This window comes from Sapajus apella, unplaced genomic scaffold (assembly GCF_009761245.1).
Source record: "Sapajus apella isolate SASKATOON/1434 unplaced genomic scaffold, GSC_monkey_1.0 scaffold42, whole genome shotgun sequence".
NCBI lineage: Eukaryota > Metazoa > Chordata > Mammalia > Primates > Cebidae > Sapajus > Sapajus apella.
The window spans coordinates 4,252,633-4,261,012 of record NW_022436982.1 but is presented as its reverse complement, the minus strand read 5'-3'; the positions used below and the strand labels follow the sequence as shown (position 1 = coordinate 4,261,012).

The 8,380-nt window shown below is 39.0% G+C and overlaps 1 pseudogene; it reads right to left on the bottom strand.

The window, feature by feature from the left end:
• Positions 1 to 535: 535 nt before the first annotated feature.
• LOC116565939 lies at positions 536 to 2,010 on the bottom strand (annotated as a pseudogene).
• Between the last annotated feature and the right edge of the window lie 6,370 nt (positions 2,011 to 8,380).

Genomic DNA, 8,380 nt, shown 5'->3' with positions numbered 1-8,380 from the left:
AATTCAGTCCATCAGCATGTCCACCCTATGAGATTTGGAGATGCATGGAAAAAAATACGTCAACCAAAGTGGACAGGAAGAGCAAAACACAGAAGACACCATAAAACTGAGAACATTATCTCTTCTTGTCTGAAAAACAGGGGTCCCCTGGAGCACAGAAAGTATTTAAGTATTTGTCAGGGGACTGCTTCTATTCTGTTATTGCAGGAGGGCTTAATGCAGATTGCAGTCATTCATACACATCTGGCATCAGGGAATCATATTCAATCCGTCATACTATTTCTTTAACATATTAGGCCTTGTCTTCAGGTTCTGAGTATCAGAAAGCCATTTTATTAGCATATCAGTATTATGTAACTTTAGTATCAGTGTTAATAGAAACTTCCTTAATATTAGCAAGTGGTGGATAAAGTCTCTCTTGGGCTAGTTCTTCATTTTTAATATCAATTTTTAAATATCAATAACTTTTTAAATATCAATGTTAATAGAAGCTTCCTGAGTATTAGCAAGTGGGCTATTTATTGTCAGTTGGCTTGTCAGTGCTTTTGCACCTTCTAGGAAAACATTGTCACTAATAGGCGGGTGTTACAGAGAATAACAGCTAAAGGCACACTTGGAAAAATATATACATTTTTTCCTTGACCTGGTGTAAAGACTTGCCCATCTGTGAGTTTCACTGGCTCAAGTGGACTGCCACTGTCAAACAAACACCTGCCCTCTGTAAGTGTATATGCTTCTTCATCTGTGCACTCCGCCTGTGCTGTAGGATTACTTAATGCAAATATTACAGGACTTTCATTCATAGAGGCCATGGCTCTGATTACATCAGGAGTGAAAAGACGGTTAGCACCTGCAAATCCTATTGTAGTTAAAGTCTTCAGGATATTCACTACATCTTCAAAAGTATCAGGTATGCTTTCTGGGACTGGGTTAGGAAGTGGTTCCCGATAACTATCTATTTTAGCTTTCCTGCCCTTAACTAATAAACCATACTGGTCAAAAATCCAGATTTTTTTTTGTGCGCATTCTTCTGACAGGCTCTTTTCTACCATAGACATACTATGAGATTTGCAATTCCAAGAGTAGCTTCACCTAATCCAAGGAATAAGATTTTGTGTTCAGAGATTGGTTTACTAATAAGTTTTTGTGCTGCAAGACCTGCTAGAGCTACTGCAGCTGTCCCTTGAATATTATCATTGAAAGTACAATATTTTTCTCGGAATTTTCTCAAGAACCTAAATGCATTATGATTTCCAAAGCCTTCAAGCTGAATGAGTGTGTTTCAGCCATTTCTGTCAGTAATAGCTTTCATAAACTCATCAATCATGTCATCATACTGTTAGGTGCAATCTCATTTCTGGTACAAGCCCATGTAAAACGAGTCTTTTAAGAGTGTGATATTATCAGTTTCCACATCAATGCACATGGGCAGGTGTCTCTCAGGCTGTATTCCTGCACAAGCTGTATCCAAACAAAGTTTTCCTACTGGAAGTCCCAACCATAGACACCCAGATCTCCAAGACCCAGAATTATCTCTCCATCAATCACTATGACAGCTTTAACATGATTTTTTTGGTCAGTTATCCACAATTGATCTAACATGACCTCTGTCTGAGATAGAAATAATTCCTTAGGTCTTTTAAAGATGTGTCCATACTGGGAGCAGGCAAGACCAACAACCAGTGTACATACAATTGGTATTAACCTCTCAATGGCACCTTGCAGCATTCTATAAAACAATTTCTCATTTCTTTCTTGTATTCCTGCTATGTAGATTATTTTTCCAAAGGGCTAGTCTGTTTTTTTTTTTTTCTTTTTTCCTTCAAGTTTCTGTGGAACTTGAATATCTTTATTTTGGGAGCTTTTGTAAAGTAAATGCCTTTCCTTTGTTTGCTCTTGGATTCAGCATAAGTGGCTTGCCTTTTTCTTTTATGTGCAAATGTTGACAAGCCAAAGTACAAGTGGTGGAAACTACTCTTAACCAGCACGACATCTTTTCTTTCACCAGAGGTCTGGTGCAGGGACATTTGTTGCTGCCGGCAGAGGGGCTGTGCTCTGCTGCCCACCCTGGCAATGCTCAGCTCTGTGCCCCTGGTCCCTTCCCTTCCTTCTGGGAGCCTCCCAGAGTCGGCGCCAGCTGAGGCTCACAGTGGCATGGGCTGCCCCACAACCCGAGGTAGTCTGGAGAGCGGCCTGGTGAGGGGAGGGCACGTGGAGCCAATTGGGCCCAGGGCAGGCTCAGCCAACTGGATCATTTTAAATGTAAATTTTCCTTTTGTATTTTGTATTATTATTTTTTAATTATACTTTAAGTTTTGGGGTATAAGTGCAGAAAGTGGAGGTTTGTTACATAGGTATACATGTGTCATGGTGGTTTGCTTCATCCATCACACTGTCATCTACATTAGTTTCCCTAATGCTATTTAATTTTTTTCTTCTATTGGATGTATTTCTTCTATTGGATGTATTTTCAGTTAATTTATATGACCTCTTTGTAAATTAAGGTAATTAAAACTTTACATTACCTGTTACAAATATTTTTCTCTCTTTTTCTTACTCTATTAGCCATAAATGATTGATATGATGTAGTCAAATACATCAATATTTTCATGTATGGAATATTTTTTGAATTCATCTATGGTGTCCAGTTTTCCCAAGTTCATACTTCTAACAGCATGTTTGTTATCTATATTTGGTGCATTAAAGGTATATTTGGCATCGTGTAAGATTAGACATTAAAGGTATCCGTGCATTAAAGGTATATTGCACTGATACCTTTAATGTCTAATCTTACACGATGCCAGGCTTAACTTTATCCAGAGTCCTTGGTCAATTGTCTCTAGACTTTCACCTTAGTTATCAAATAATATGGTTTGGATCTGTGTCCCCACTCAAATCTTATGTTGAAATGTAATTTCCAATGCTGGAAGTGGGGCCTGGTGGGAGATGATTGGATCAGAAGGACAGTTTCTTATGGTTTCACACCATTCCCCCTTGATGCTGTCATCACAATACTGAGTTCTTTTGAGATCTGATTGTGGAAAAGTGTGCAGCACTTTCCCCCCTCTCTCTTCCTCTTGCTCTGGCCATGTAAAGCTCCTCACTCCTCATTTGCCTTCCACCATGATTGGAACCTTCCTGAGAACTTGTCAGAAGCAGAAGCTGCCATACCTCTTGTGCAGCCTGCAGAACCATGAGCCAACTAAACCTCTTTTTTTTTTTGAATTACCCAATCTCAGGGAAGTTCTTTATAGCAGTGTGAGAATGCACTAATACAGAAAATTGGTACCAAGGTGTGGGGCATTGCCATAAAGATATCTGAAAATGTGGAAGCAGCTTTGGAATCAGGTAACAGGCAGAGGTTTGAACAGTTTGGAGGTCTCAGAAGAGGACAAGAGGATGAGAAGAAGATCGGAACTACCTAGAGATTTGTTGAATGGTTGCGACCAACATGCTGATAGTGATATGGACAGTGAAGTCTAGGATGAGGAGGTCTCAAATGGAAATGAGGAACTTATTGGGAACTGGAGTAAAGGTCATTTCTGCTATGCTTTAGCAAAGAACCTGACTGAATTTTGCCCCCGCTCGAAGGCTAAGTGGAACTTTGAACTTGAGACTGATGATTTAGAGTATTTGGTGAGAGAAATTTCTAAGTAACAAAGCATTCAAGATGTGTCCTGTCTGCCTCTAACAACCTATGCTCACATGCATCTAGAACTTATATTTAAAAGAGAGGCAGAATGTAAAACTTTGCAGCCTGTCCATTTCATGGAAAAGAAAAGTCCATTTTCAGTGGTGGAATTCAAACGGGCTGCTGAAATTTCCATAAGTAAAGAGGAGTCAAGTGCTAATAGCAAAGACAATAGTGAAAGACCTCAAAGGCATTTCAGAAACCTTTGTGGCAGCTCCTCCAATTACAGGCCCCAAAGCCTAAAAGGAAGGAATGGTTTTGTGGGCCAGGCTTACGGCCCCACTGCCCTGTGCAGCATTGGCATACTCTCTGCATCCCGGCCACCCCACCTCCAGCTGTGGCTAAAAGGGGCCAAGGTACAGCTCTGGTCACTGCTTCAGAGGTGCAAGCTATAAGTCATGGTGGCTTCCATGTGGTGTTAAGCCTCTGAGTGCACAGAATGTAAGGTTCGAGGCATGAAAGACTCCACCTAGATTTCAGAGGTTATATGTAAATGCCTGATGTCCAGGCACAAGCCTGCTGCAGGGTCAGAGACCTCATGGAAAATCTCTACTAGATCAGTGCAGAAGGGATATCTGGAGTTAGAATCCCTACAGAGTCCCCACTGCAGCACTTCTTAGTGGAGCTGTGAGAAGTGGGGTGCCATCCTCCAGACCCCAGAATAGTAGATTCACCAATATCTTGCACCCTTCATCTGGAAAAGCAGCAGGCACTCAATGCCAGTCCTTGAGAGAAACTGGCAAAGCCACAAGGTTTGAAACTGCCCAAGGCCTTGGGAGCCTACCCCTTGCACCTGTGTGCCATGGTGACATGGAGTCAAAGGAGATTATTTTGGAGCATTAAGATTTAATGACTGTCCTGTTGAGTTTCAGACATGCATGGGACCTGTAGCTCCTTTAATTGGCAGATTTCTCTCTTTGGACTGGCAGTAATTACTCAAGGCCTTTATCTCCAAGGTATCTTGGAAGGATCTAACTCTTTTATTATTTTATAGGCTCATTAGTGCAACAGACTAACCTTATCTTGGATGATACTTTGGACTGTGGACATTTAATGATAGAATGAGTTAAGACTTTAGTGGACTGTTGGGAAGATATGATTGTATTTTGAAATGTGAGAAGGTCATGAGATTTCAGAAAGGCCAGGTGTGGAATGATAATTTGCATCTATGTCCCTACCCAAATTTTATGTTGAAATGCAACCTCAATGCTGAAGTTGGGGCCCAGTGGGAGGTGATTTAATCATGAGGGTGGGTCCTTATGATATAACACCAGCCCCTGCTTAGTGCTGTCATCACAATAATGAGTCCTCATGATATCTGGTTAAAAGTGTCTAGCACCTACCCCCATTCGCTCTTCCTTCTGTACCAGTTAGATGAAGTTCCTAGCTCCCCTTTACCTTCTACCATAATTGGAAACTTTCTGATTCCTCCCCAGAAGCAAAACTCACAATGCTTCCTATATGGCCTGCAAAGTGTGAATCAATTAAGCCTCTTTTCTTTATAAATTACCCAGTCTCAGGTATTTCTTCATAACAGTGTGAGAATGGACTAATACACCAAGTTAGTCTGATTTTAATCCAGTCAATGGCTGAGGCAACAACTCCCTATGGGAACAGCCAGACGGTGCTCTACCACTTGCCCTTAAAGCTGTACCTTGTTTTCCATCCCAGGGCTTATCTACTGTTTCTGATGCATACACCATAGGCTTAGTGTGCATAAACACAAAATTTGAAGGTATTGAGTAGTTATTACTCTTGAGGTGAATCTGTGATCGGATACAAGGAATTGGTGGATAAATTCATATCCCTTCCTCCTCCTAGACTTCTCATTTGCTGTGCTTTGTATTATTATGTGACGTCTTAGAAATCCTGTGAATTAGAGTTACTGGTAGGGGCTTGACCCAAGAAGTAGATAACCCAGTTATGCACCTGATATTTGGTCTTGCTCCTTTCTTACGTTATTTCCCCTTTCCTTCACACTTGCTTCTCAATGATTGCACTTTCTAACAACACATTTAAAGATAAACTTTTGCGTCAAGCTCTGATTTCTGAAAATCCTATATTAAGTAGATGTCCAATAAGAAGTCATTATTATGTCAAATATAAACCATTTATTTTCTTAAACTTGCTTTATCTAGTGTCTTCCCCATCTTATTAAATGACAACTCCATTTTTCAAGTACATCATGCCCATATTTTGAAGTAATTTTTGTTTTTGCTCATATCATATTCCACATTTAACTCATGAGCAAATCCTGTTGTATGTACTTTCAAAATAAAACTAGAAAATGACCCTCTCTCTCCATCTGCACCACAATCTCTCATGTCCAAACTGTCATCAACATTCATTGGGATTTTTTTCAGTATCCTTCTATTTAGTCCCATTGTTTCCAAGTTTGTTATCTATCATCTATTTTCCTTATGCAGTGAAAAGATCCTTTTTAAAAAGATACGTCATATCATCTCACTACTCTTCATTTAGTGGTTCAAAGATTTTACACTTGCTCAGAGTAAAGCTGTGACCTTACAAGAAGTTATTAAAGCCCTACTTATTTCGGTCTTTGTTATTTATCTAACCTCATTTTCCTGCTACACATTTGGTCTTTACCCCTAGTCAAAGACCTCCTTCCTGAATGTTAAATATGCCAGACACCCTCCTCTATTATGGTTCTTTCATTTGCCATATTTTAATACCTTGTTAAATAGATAATCGACTATTTTTTTTAGAATAGTACCTGAGCCATAGTAGTAATATAATAATTATCACTTGTTATGACATTTTAGAATAGAAACTGTTATTAGTGTTAGTGACTCAATGTTATCATCTGTAAAATTAGGATGTTTTGTTCTTTTGAGTATATGTGAGAATAACATGATAGAGTGGTCAATATCAGAAAAAAACATACAAATGCTAATAATTATGTCAATGTTTCATGTATTCATTGCACTACCACTTTTTTTCACATTTCTAAATTTTTACTATCATACTTTAGATGACTAAGTGTTTCATGGTTATAGTCTTCAGAATGTACCTATGTTAACATTTTACTCACATCTCCAACCACCTCTTTTATTCCCTTTCCATTATCTGATTGCTATACCCATGCCTGGTCCATTTCCTCCTTCATTCTAGCAATTATGCTGTTGCTTTTTTAAAAAAGTCTTCATCCCCTTCTTTTTCAGGCTCATTTCTCACCTTTCTAGGTTATTTTCCATATCTCATATTCTATTTCTAATATCATGGGACTTCTCAGTCAGTATTTGATGACCAAGTTTGGAATTGTCTGTTACCATGGATACTGTTTCAGCTACTTGCCCACAGGAGGGAACCCTCTACTTGTTAAAGATAGCAGCAAGACTTTTTCTGGAAAAGGACACTGGAGCAGGGACCAATTAGCAATAGAGATGTAAGATGGCCTTATTTCCCATAGATGATGTATATCTCATTCTGGTGTAAGTATGGCATTTTACACATTCACTAGACTTTACGTCAGTACCATACAAAATAGGCACTTACACGGCAGAGTATGAAAGGCATCTACGTTATCTCAATATTTCTTCTCATTTTCTTCTATCAGTCTTGTTTATTTCTTTGCATTAAAACCTAAAAATAAAATAACTTGTTACATAAAAAGAACCTAATAGAAATGGACATCACTTAGGATAGTTATCATAGGTAAGAAAAAAATCAAAATGAGTGGTTCTGAAAGACAGAAAGGTGTAAAAGGGACTAAGCAGTGGAATTCAAGATAATTATGAATTTTTTTGTAGGATTTTAATTCATTAGAAGTCTAGAATGCTTGAAACAAAGGAAATTTCAAGTAAATCTCTCCACATTCACAATTTTCTTCTGTGGCGATATATCAAGATGAAAATAATTTATTCAGGGTAAAAGAGTGACATGTAAATAGGGAGACCAGGGGATATTCTTTTTATTATTATTATTATTGTACTTTAGGTTCTGGGGTACATGTGCAAATCATGCAGAATTGTTGCATAGGTACACACATGGCAATGTGCTTTGCTGCCTCCATCCCCCCCATCTCATACATCTGGCATTTCTCTCCATGTTATCTCTCCCCAGCCTCCCCACCTGTCACTGTCCATCCCTAAGTCCCTCCCAATAGACCCCAGTGTGTGATGCTCCTCCCTGTGTCCATGTGTTCCCATTGTTCGATACCCTCCTATGAGTGAGAACATGTGGTGTTGATTTTCTGTTCTTGTGTCACTTTGCTGAGAATTATGGTTTCCAGATTCATCAATGTCCCTACAAAGGACACAAACTCATCATTTTTTATGGCTGTATAGTATTCCATGGGGATTTGGGTTGGATACAGGTCTTTGTTATTTTAAACAGTGCCACTATGAACATACCTGTGCATATATCTTTATAGTAGAACAATTTATAATTCTTTGGGTATATGCCCAATAATGAGATTGCTGGGTCAAATGGAATTTCTACTTCTAGGTCCTTGAGGAATCACCGCAGTGTCTTCCACAATGGTTGAACTCGTTTACACTCCTGCCCACAGTGTAAAAGTGTTCCTATTTCTCCACATCCTTTCCAACATGTGTTGTCACCAGATTTTTTAATGATTGCCATTCTAACTGGCATGAGGTGGTACCTCAATTTGGTTTTGGTTTGCATTTCTCTAATAATCATTCTTCATCAGTGATGATGAGCATTTTT